Source organism: Zingiber officinale, chromosome 3B (assembly GCF_018446385.1).
Source record: "Zingiber officinale cultivar Zhangliang chromosome 3B, Zo_v1.1, whole genome shotgun sequence".
NCBI lineage: Eukaryota > Viridiplantae > Streptophyta > Magnoliopsida > Zingiberales > Zingiberaceae > Zingiber > Zingiber officinale.
The window spans coordinates 110,152,415-110,164,975 of record NC_055991.1 but is presented as its reverse complement, the minus strand read 5'-3'; positions in this window follow the sequence as shown (position 1 = coordinate 110,164,975).

The following is a 12,561-nucleotide window of genomic DNA, read 5'->3' as shown; positions in this document are numbered from 1 at the left end:
TGATGTAATCCAAATTTCTCGAAGACCGTGTAAATCCATGATAATTATGGTCGAGCACACAATCATACCTTTTAATTAAGTTCATTAAATGTTGTCCGATGACCAAAGGACACGTTTCCCACACTGTTATTGCACGCTTGATGTGACATGCAGATATCTGCTTGCTACACGATGTGTGCCTTTTCAAATTCAACGGCTGGATCTGTTCCTAGGTTTTTGCAACCCTGGATTGGACGGCGCAGGTCGATTGGCCATGAGGTTTATAAACTACGTGTCTGTCGCCTTCCTCCACACACCTTCGTCTTTGAGTTCTCCGGCAACATTTCATTTTCTTCTATTTCTTCGGCGATCTTTCCAATAAGTTTCCTCCCCCTTTCAATCGGATCTTTTCGTTGCACCTATTCAATCTCTTCGTTTTTCTATGGCTAGCTCCTCATTACCTCCCGTCGCCGTCCCTGGGCTCTAGTACACATCCATTGAGTCTAGGTTCAATGGCGACGACGCTGAGAGTTTAAGAGCCGCTTACGAAATCCCATATGACTATCAAATCAGTCTTCCTTCGACTTTTGACCGCCCGAACGAACCGCTACCGGGTTTTTTATGCTTCTTTAGGGACTAATTTACCGTCGGTCTGCGGTTCCCGATCTACCCTTTATTTTCTCCCGTTTGTAAATATTTTCATATTTCTCTCCATCAATTAGTGCCGAACTCCTTTCGGCTGCTGTGCAGGGTCATCGTTCTGTTCTGTCTGCACGACATTCTTCTTATTTCTTGGTTTTTTCACTATTTCTACTATCCCAAATTATTTGAGCCGGGGACTTTTCTCTTCCAAGCCCGAGTGGGCCTAGTCTTCTTTGACAATATATCATCCTTCAACAAGTATTGGAAGGATTACTTCTTTTATATTCACTTTCTTGAACGACCGAACTTTTCGACCAGCTAGCAATTTGAGGTGTTGAACCCTCCAAAGCTCAAGAAATACAAGAGATGATCAGACTACCTCCATGCAGCTTCCATCTTGGCCGGTTAGAAGTACCATATCCATAAGTTGCTGCTGGAGGGTATCCTCTACGTGTTCGGCTTGAGCCCGATCCGCACAAGGCTTCCGTCCAGCTTAGGTATGCTCTTTCTTTTCCCCAACCTTTGAATCTAACTGATTTTTCTTCCTTTTGTGCAGTTCGAATCATGTCGCGAGCGCGTCTAGTCGGCAAGTGTAAGCTTGCAGATGCAGACATCAACGTCGCGATTGTAGTTGAGCTTGAGAGCCGTGATCTGCAGCCGGTCAGCTCCAATGAGGATTTGCTCGGCGAGGAGGAGGGAACCCAAGTGCTGGGGAGCGACGTTGGGGGAAGCCGGATAGCTGCAAGTGATGCGGTGGCTGCAACAACGGACCTTTCGCTCGAACGTCTGTCCATGGTCCCGATAGCGGTCGCTTCGGAGTTGGCAACTTCAAACGTGCCCCTGCGACAAAGGTTTGCTAATGATCTTATCCGAAAGCGTGAAGCTGGAAAGCCGGGGATGTGGCAGCTCTTCTGACTGGATGAAGACCTCGCTCCTCTGCAAAACAAACTGAGCCAGAGAAGGAGTCCTTATCGTTAGCCCTCCGACACTCAAATTAAAAATAATAGTAGGAAAAGAAATCGAGAATAATAGAGATAGAAATCAATCCTCCCTTCTTCATACTTAGCATACTCTTTTATACCTTTCTTAGTAACTCTCCATCTTCCCCTGTTTAATAATATTAATTATCGACAGAAGGCATATTTGTCTTGGCTTCTCACATTCATGGAACTAGTATTAATCATTGATAGAAGACTATTTTGTCTTGGCTTCTTTGCATTCAATTATAGATGGAATGTTCTCTTTTACTTTTTCATCCCTTTATTAGGTATCTCAGTCTTTTCCTTTTTTATTATTTTATCGGTTCGTTATTAATATGTACAATGCCATACCCTGAGCTGGACGGGTAGCCCACTGATAACCATGATTTTGGCTATATTATCTTGATTCATAATGTAAGTTTTTAATAATTTTCTCATAGATTGAACTCATATCTACATCACATTTCATAATTACATTTAATCTTGGACTTAATTACAAATTGGATTATAATCATGGTATTAGATGCTAATATTCGTTATATTCTTTGTAGGCATCAAAAGGGTCATGGACGCTATCAGATCGGACCACATTTGGGCTCAAATATAGGGCTAAACAAGATGATCAAGACTTGGAGTGATTTGGACCGTTCATCCATGATTGGAGCAGATCTAAGCCATCTACTGAAGATCCAGCTTATCCAACCTAATGAAGAGCAGATCTCAGCCATTGATGAAGATCTGAAGCTTTTGATCCAGATCTGAAGTCATCCAGCCGTTAGATGAGATCAGAGCATTCTCAACTATTGGATCAGATTGGGAGAGGTTTAAAACTTGAGAAGCTACAGTGTGTTCGGCGAGCTCGGGCATCCTCACGACTTTGCGGCACTGTTCATCTTCATCCCGCAGCTCCCGTTCCACTTCTCGATCTGCGAGCAAGTCTTCTTCGTCGTCGGCGATCACTGAGCTGCCGTCGTTCGTTGTCCAAAGTCAGAGAGCGACAGAGGGCGTTCCCCAGTCCACGAGTCAAAGCTTTGTTTCCCCTTTCCACAATTCAGATTAGAGGGCATTCCCCATATTTGCGATTCCCATCAGCCGACGGAGCTCGAAGGGCGTTCCCAGAAGCTTTAGATTTCATTCCATCTTCCATTTCATCTGCTGCATTCGAACCGATTTGATCAATTGATCAGATGAAGCAATTCCATAATTTAGCTATTGTTCTTTGTGCGATGAGAGTGCCAGCTAGTCCGTGAGCTCAAAGGGCGTTCCCAGAAGTTGTGATTGAAAGGTTGCACTAGCCGGAAGCTTGGTACTTCGCCAGTGATTGCTTGATGGGCGTTCCCTGATTCATCTCTATTTTCACAGCAGAGTGGAGAAGTTTTGGCATGGATTTGAGTTTGTGTGAACGTTTATTTCTTTTGCAATTTGGTTTATTGTCTTTTCAGTAAATTTGCTCAGATCTTATGATCTGATTCTTAGCTTGCAATTCCGTTTTGGTTACTTAGATTGCTATTTGATTTCTTTTGAATTTCTGCAATTTCAAACCCATGTTCAGCTACTTAAGGTGTTAGCAATTTATTCTGTTTTAATTTAGAAGTTGTGATTAACACAAGTTGTTTAGTGATGGTTATTTAGTTAGTTAATCTTGTTCACTGCATTGCATCTATTGTTGCTGAGATTGAATGTAATTGTTGAATGCTTAATTAACTAGTGGAATTGATTGTTAATTTCTATTCAATGTTATTGTGAATGAGCTTTTGAGTTTAATTTTTGGATTAGATTGTAATTGTGAATTGGATGTTACTATGGTACCTACAAGTTTGTTAGAACTATTGAGTTTCCTTGTTACTGTGATTGGTAATTGAAGATATGGAAATTGAATGATTTGATTTAATGGTGCATTAGAAACCTAACTTAATTGATGATAATTTGTTGAGATGAAGTGGATTATGGTAAGATGAGAACTACATTTCTTTGATTCCATTTTAAATTGTTCTAGTGCACTTTTGAGAATTAAATGTATTCAAGTTGAAATGAGAATTGAAAAGAAATGCCGAATAGACCTTGATGATGTAAGAATTCCATTTGAATCAATTCTAGAACACTCACACATTTACTAGTTATCCTTGGAAAAAAATACGACTTGGGACTCATTGTTATAACACTTGTCTTAATTTTAATGAGTTTCAATATTTATTAATTTGGAGCGCCTAGTGACATGCGAAAAATGCTACTACCAAATTTTGGCGCCGTTGCCGGGGAACACATAACTAGTAGTGTGTGTTTATTTTAGATTGAACATTGATTGGATTTCTTTGTTAACATCTTTCTTGATATGATTGCCTATCTTTTAATTTGTATTTTTATGTTGGCTTATTTTTGAATTGTCAAGTTTTTTAATGTTCATATATTCATGTGTTTGAAATTTTATGCTCTTGAGTCTTGTAACATTGAGTGCTTAGTGTTGTAGTGTGAAGAACAGGAGATTTCAGTAGCATGAATCCATATTTTCAGAATTTTGGAGGTGGAATGGAGAGTCAGTGTTTTCAGCCTGAGTATGAGAATGCACAAGGATAATTTATTGAGTCATATCCAACCTATCAGAATTCATATGGGTTTTAAGAGGTTTCAACATCTTTTATGTCACATCCTTTTCAACAGAATGATCCTCAAATTGAAGAGTCAACATAGAAAGTCAAGGAGATTATGCAACAAATGATAGAGCATCAAGAGCAACAATTCTCAAGGATACAGAATATACAGAGTCGGTTAAACTAAATTGCGTCATCCATCAATTAGTTGCAAGCACAAAACTCCAGTGGGGAGATGGAAAGTAGAGATTCTGTCAGGCTTGACCCTACTCCCATTTCTTCGCAAAGTTTTTCTAGTATTATTTGTGATGATGATGTAGTTGTTCAAATTTTTGATTCTACTAATGCTGTTGCTTTAGATGATGTGAATGATGTAGATACAGATGCAGAAGATGATTTAAGTGTATGAGATTGCTTACTGAAAGCATTACCTCAAAAATCACCAAGAATAGAGGATGTAAGTGTAGGGACTTGTGCTATGGAGGCAAGAACCCAAGAATCACTACATGAAGTTGTACATTCATCTGAACTAGAGCTTATGCATTTACTTGATGAAGAGGAGGTAACAATCACCATTTTAGAACCTTTAGGTACCTTTCAACACGATAAGGTTAGTATTTCTTGTGATTTATCAGAAAATTTCATAGAGGTACCATTAATTGAATTTGTAGAATGTGATACCCATTTCTCTTTTAATGAAAGTGTTTGGAAGGTGTTGCCTATCTTTACTTTTGCAGGACACAATAGATGTTTGAAGTGGGTACTAAATTTGAACTATCTCCGACCTCCAGAAAGAATTTTCAACGAAAAAGGCTACTGCCACCCACTCAGCCTGTTCTCCTACCAAATGGGTTGACCAGACACTGGTTCATCCGGTCGGTCAATCAAACAATGGTTCATTCGATCGACCGATGTAGCCGCCTTCCACCCGATTATGAGTACGAGCCTTGCTTAAGCCCTAGCATTGACCGCCCTTCTTTGACCTACACCGTGGCAATTGACTCGTACCAGGTGGACTCTTCCTTATTACCACATCATCAGGAAAATAATCTTCCATATTAGTATAGAATTTAGAAGTTCAGCAATTTCCAACTTTTTAACAACTTCTGTAAATTTCAATTTCCTACATATTTCAGCTTCCAATCTAGAATTTCAACAATATTCTTCATCTACTTGTAATTCCTCTCTTTAGTTAGCTATAAAATGATCACAATTTACGTGGTTCAAAAATCAAACAACTTAAATTCCATCACAGTAGCCTACACAGCTCATCACAATCTCCCTTTTCAGCATCTTGCAATTTCAGCAATTTACATTCTATTTTAGTTTTAGAATTTAATAACTTAGCATTTCTTTCCAACATTTTTTAGAATCAAGCCCTTATATGCTCTTTCATTTACTCCAATGGAATTCCTAGAAATAAAGATCAAGGATTCCATCTCAGATTTGAAACTCACAAAAGCTGGAAGTTTGAATTTCTGAACATCAATTCAAATTTTGAAAGATGATCTTACTAATTTCTAACCAAGCTTTAACATTTAATTTTTGTAGGACATCTCATTTAACACTTAATCAATAACATCTTGAAGTCAATTGGTTTCATCTCAAGAAGATCAATTTTTCAAAGTGGCACAGCTTTTATTTTTAAAGTCTCAACCTTTTACAATTTCTGTTTTAGAAACCAAAATCTGTCCAATCTTCATCTTTCCTTCTCAAAGCTTCAAAGAGCTAAGTAACTTGACAAATTCTACACTGTAGTTTCAGAAATCAACTCACTGGATCATAGTAGGCTTGAGGAGAGTAAACACAAGTAATATTGAGAATTAAAATTCTTCACTTAGACTTTTTAATTATTAGAAACTTGCAACAAGAGATTGACATGTTATGTTGAGATTGATACATCACTTTATAGTTTCACTGTCTCTTTAAAATGTCTTCTTTTTATTCAGATATAAGAGTTATTAAATTTGAACTAGCTACTGTATTCAGTTTCAGAAATCAACACAGTTTTGGAATTTTTTAGCTTTTTCCAGACTTAAGTTTCAGACTTCAGAATCTAAGGTCGTCTCAGCCTATCTCAAGAAGAATTTAGCTAGAAAGAAAGCATCATTTGACACTAATGTGATGGAAAAGTGAATTTAGATTGGCCATTGTTCAGAGACAGCCTTGAGGATCAACACTTAAACTCAAACTATAGGTACCCAAGGTAGTTTTGATGCGGTCAACAGAATTAAGTTGAGTTCTGTGTATATTTGACTGACTATTAGTCGAATCCATTACCTGTTTTAAGGAATTCAGTAATGCGTTCCTCCACCACTTCACTAGTAGTCAGAGATACCACCAAACCCCGCTCAATCTGTTTTCCCTTCGGCAAAGGTCAAAGGAAACGCTGAAGGAATATATTTAGTGCTTTAATCATGTTGCCTTAGATGCCCTTTCGACAACTGTAGAAATACTAGTGAGTGCTTTCTCATAGAGCCTATCAATTAGGTATGTTAGTTTGGAGAAAACTCAATCCGCCAGGAAAGAAAGCAATAGACCAACTCCTGCCATCACTCAGACAAAGTACAAGGCTCTCCCTCCACCCTTGCAAAATGCAGGTTGGCATTTGAGCTGCCCACTTGAGCCAAGAAGGGAGGAGAGAGCAATGCAGGAAGTGGAAGACATCCTAGAACTAACTACCGCACCAGACCAATCACTTCCTAAAAAGCACTAATGTTTTTGTGATTACCATCAATCCCATTAGCATACTACCAGTGAATGCCATCAGTATGTCAAGATTCTCCATCAAATAATAGAGTCAGGAGAAGCGAATAAAGAATCATCCTCGTTTCCCTCTCGAGGACTCCTTTAAGAACATAGTGGGAAGAGCCTAGCTGACGCTCAGATCAAACATCCGATCGATAACTTCGATGATCAAAAGGCCCATCAAAAGTCAAAATGGTCTTAGTTAGCTCCAATAGAAAAGTCAAAAGACAACATTGGCTACATCTTAAATTTTGAGCAAATCCAAGCCGATCGACCAAAATTGGCAGGTTAAATTGGAAAATTCTAGTCAACTTGGATTGGATCGGTTTCACTCGGCATTTGGTTTCTTCCATCTTCGCCAAATCTAATTGAAAAATATAAGCAATCATCAAAATCACATGCAAAAGAGACAAAATTTCCATCAAGAAATATCGAGTGGAAGATTCTCTAAATTGACCAAAAGCACATCTGATTAGCATCTTCACGTAAAGTTTGATCAACGCCCCCAAGCAAAAGTCGATCGGCAAAAATCAAAATGGACAACCTCCAAAAGCCAAGGCATTCGGGTCATATACCGTGCCTCCAAATTCTAAGGCATTCGAGTCATACACCGTGCCTTCACTTTCTAAGACATTCGAGTCATACATCATGCCTCTAAACCCTAAGGCATTTGGGTCATGCACTGTGCCTCCAAACTCCAAGGCATTCAGATCATACACCGTACCTCTAAGCTCCAAGGTATTCGGTGAAGGATCGAAAAAGATGATAGAGGGGGAGGGTGAATATCGTCGGTTAAAAATCTTTTCTTTTATCATAAAAAGAATCAGAATAAGCAATGGAATAATAAAATAAAAGCAATACACAAGAGACACAGTTATTTACTTGGGTCGGAGCCTATGTTAACTCCTACTCCAAGACCCGCGATCCTCGATCGCACTGTTGAATAATCTACTAAAATTTCTCTTTCCAAAATCTTTGAAAAGAGGTCATTCATACAATGAGGTTTACAATGAATTATGCAAGCTAAAATTAAATTTACCAACAAATAAGAATTCAGATGAAGATCGTCGGAGAACTTTGATGTCTTAGCTTGCAAACAAAAGCGTAGAGCAGTAGCAGCACGAACAAAGAGGAAAAGATCAGAGAGTTGCACCAGAGTTGTAATGGGCCAAAGCTTGAGGTGTACTTTTATAAGCATCTTTCGGTCGATCGAAAAAACCTTCGGTCGACCGATCATCTATCCATCCTATCACACCGAGATCCGATCTTCGCTCCATTAACCCCAGTGATCCGGCGGTAAGAACATGGGACCCCTGTTCTGGGGAGTCAACGCCACGTGGAAGTCAAAGGATTAATTTGGTCGATAGGCGAAGGATGAGCCGACCGGACACCCAAGAAAAGATTGGATCAATAGGCCGACCGGAGAAGGGTTGGTCGACCGCCCGGCCGGCCTACCGGTGTCCAACTGATGGCAAAAGGCGCCCCGGTGGGAGTCGGGGTTCTGACGCTCGCTGAACAGGATCATAGGGCCGAGCGGATGATACGCTAGGTCGAAGACATAAGGTAGCATACTGCGAACAGTCCCCACAGAGCACATTACCGAGGATCTCCTAAGCTTGCCAGTGCATATGGATGACCGGACGTGATGTGAGTGCCGGCCGGTCGGACGTGAGAGTAAGGAGAGAAGGACAAGGAACATCTTTTGACAGCTGTCATGCTCTATGACTAGGCCATACCCCAAATCTGGCGACAAGGGGTTCTGCTGTCCCATCGAAGACATGCTTGGACTGTGGCAGTATGGTGTCAGGTAAGCCTTCTGACAAGCCCTTACCGAAGTATGGGCTGGGGACACGTATTTGCCTCGACATGTGTGCATGAGCTCCTTCCCAGCTTTATATAAGGGGCCTTGCACTTCACCGGAGGTACACGTTCTTTGATACTTTGAGCCACTTCTTCGTTGTCCGATTACCTGACTTGAGCGTCGGAGGGTCGTCGCCGGGAACCCCTTCCCGGCTCTACTTCTGTGCAGGTTCATCGGAGGCCTGTGCGGACAGTCAGGAGATCTACGTCAGCCTCTTGGAGAGCGCCACGTGCCCAGCGTCCGTTGATTCAGCTTTCGGACAGGATCACATAGTATTATGGGATTCTACCAATAGAGATGGAGAATACCGCCTCTTATTTATCGTGATTACCCCTCCATACTTGAATTCCTGGATCTACCACTGTATCACATGTCCTTCTTTCTTCGCCGAGATCTGATCTTCGCCTCATTAATTGCATTTAATATTCAGTCGATTGACCACCTTGATCATGTTGGTGCGGGAAGCATCCGACGATCGAACCTGAGTTTTGATAATGGCAAAGGATTCAAAGTTAAGGTGTTTTGTTATCTAACATGTTAAATGAGTATTTCAGGAAAGCCCTAACTGCGGTTAGGCAGGTAAAACCCTAGGGGGTGGTAACGCTAGGTCATAGGGGGTGGCAACCCTATGCGGAAAGTCTTGGCAGGTCGATAGCTTCAGGCAAAAGTCCTAGGGGGTGGTAACCCTAGGTGGAAAGTCCTAGTGTCGCGAACCAGGTGAAAGTCTGGACTAGCCGGGAAGCGGATGTCCAGCAGAAAGTCCGGAAGCGTCGAGTGCTGAGCAAAAGTCCAGTCGATCTGGAGGATCGCACTGGCAATAGGTAAATCTCCTGAGTGGAGTAGGTGAGGACGCGTTCCCCGTAGAGGGAACAATAGGCGTCGGGTCGACCTAGGGTTTCCGGTAGGAAACCCGAAGTCAGACTCGGACAGTCCGGAGACTGTCTATACTTCATTTATCACATTTATTGCATTAGGTGCTAACTTTGTGTTGCAGGGTAGTGTTTGGGACTAACGTATCTTGCAGGGGCAAAGGAGCAACCTAAAGCCTCGGATGAATAGTGTCCGAGGCGCCTTCATGGAGCTTGGACGCGCCTCGGGTGCAAGGCAAGGAGCTGGCTGCGAGAAGCTGTTCAAGGCGCCTTGGTGAACAGTGTAAGGCGCCTTGAACAGATGAAGGCGCCCTGTGAACAGTGGAAGGCGCCTTGAATTTGTGATAAGGTTCAACCAGTTCGCCCCTTATCTCCGCGGCTGACTCGGCCATTCAAGGTGCCTTGGTGAATAGTAGAAGGCGCCTTGAACACCCTTTATAAGGGGTTTCGACCAGCAGCTCTCAACAACGAACTCCAAGCAATCCTTACGCTACAAGCTGCTCTAGAAACGCCCAGAAGTGCTGTTACAAGTCCCCGACAACCCGAAGCTTCAGATTCTGCTACTTTATTGTTGTCGGTATAATTTGTTTTAGTTCTTTCAATTGTAATATCTTATTGTACATTTTACGAGCTTATAGTTGTTGCCCACGGAAAGCGATCAAGGATCGCGGGCCTTCGAGTAGGAGTCGCCTTAGGCTCCGAACGAAGTAACTCCTTCGTGTCTGTGTCTCTTTACTTAATTTCCGCTGCATTAACTCTTACGTTTTACGATTCCGATAATCGAACGATTTTAGCCACGAGCGCTATTCACCCCCCCCTCTAGCGCGGTCTCGATCCAACAGATCAGTCCACTGATCCCTCTATTTTTCCAATTTGCCACTGTGTATTATCAAATTAGGTTTGGTCGACTAATCCCTGGGTTCGGTCGACCGATCCGCCTAACTTCCAACTTTGCTCTACGCGATCTGAACCCTGCCACATCAGCTAGGTTCGATCGACTGAACCTTCTGTTTGATCGACTGATCTATTTAGTTTATAAAAAACAGAGTTAGTACCATAGTATAAAAAATATCACTGCAACACAAAATTAGAATAGTAGTATAATGCTGCATGAACAAGAAAAGATAGTAAGATCAATCTTGATCTCATCTTGAAAATCTCCTAGTTTTTTCAGTTGGACCAGCGACCTAGGGTTTGTCTCTTCCTGGGACATGACCTACCCATCGATCCACTCCAGTTACTTACCTCAACCTACCTACTAAATATCGGGTCCTCCAGACATGTTTAGACTTTGGCTCAGCATCGGATCTGCTCGTCAGGGCTTCCCCTCGATAATAGGTCCTCTAGACCTATTGAGTCTAACTGCTAGGTGTCAGGTCCTCGACTCACCTAGACTTTCCTATCTAGCTTTCACAATCTGCTAAGACTTCTCTGCCTAACACGACTAGGACTTTCCCGATTGACTAAACAACCTTCACACTTAGTCAATTCATCATATCATAACAAGACTTAACTTGATCCTTTGACAACATCAAAATATAGGTTTGATTATGGTGCTCCTTGCATCAACAATCTCTCCCTTTTATGTTTGGAAACTTGGTTCAAAGTTAAGTTAAAATAGCATATGAATTAACTTGTAAAGAAGAACTCCCCCTTGAATTTATATCATAATATATTTTCCCCTTTGACATACATCAAAAATTGGGTTATTAGAAATCACCAAGTTTGAAATAGTTTAAGGGAAAACTAAGGTTTGGAGTTAATTACTTGGAAAAATTTTGTAACAATAGTTTTCTATGCTATAGCATAAGTTAAAAACCATGATTTTAATTTTTTTTTAGGAAAATATTGTACCAAAAAGTTTAGTTTGAAAATATTTCTTACAAAATTTCCAAGAAATAAGTTTTAAAAATATCTTGAAAAAGATTAAGATAAATTTTGAAAATAAGATTTGAAAAATTACCCTAAAATTTGAAATCAGAATTTTGAAGATTTTTCTAAGGAAAAATACACTACAAGTATAACTTTTAAAAAATTTCTAAGAAAATTTTTAAAGCATATTTTGAAAGAAGCTATGGATTTTGAAAATTTCTAAGAAAATATAAAAAAGTTTTGAAATTTAGGAAATCGTGCAAAAAAAAATTTCTAAGGGAAAATAGGGAACCAAAAACTAAGTTTTGAAATTAATCGTTATAATTTTATAAGGAAAATCATTTTTTGAAATTTGAAGAAGAAATGTTAAGTTAAAAAAATTAAGTTTTGAAAAAAAAATTAAGCAATTTTTTTCTAATAAGAAGAAATTTTGAAACATATATGTTTTTTTAAGAAAATACATAAGCGTATAACTTTTGAAATGTTTTGTAAAGAGAATTTTAAAACATATTTTGAAAATCCATAAGTCTTGAAGAAAGATAAATTTTGAGCCAATAGGTTTTGGAAATATGATTTTGAAAAATTTTAGGGAAGGTTAGTTTTGAAATAGATTCAAAAAGAGATGTTAATGCTCCCCCTTAATTAAAAATTTTTCTAAAGTCTAAGTGGGATATGATATCTATAGGTTATAACATAGTTTTAGAATTATTTTTAATCTACTTAATTCATCTCACCAATTCTAAGTTATCAAACAAGGTAAATCTATAGTTGTATTAGATGATTCAAATTATTTTGATAATTCAGTTAAATTAATACTTGATTAATTATTAAAGTTTAATTTACGATTAAAGTTGAAAGTTAATTTAATTAAGGATTAATTTAAGGTTAAGTTTGGTTAAGTTAAATTTGAATTGATGATTATTATTTGTTAGATTAACTTAAGTTTGATTATTGAATTATTTAAGTTAAGCTTAATTAAAGTTAATTTTGAATTGATTAAAACTGATTAATTATTATTTTTG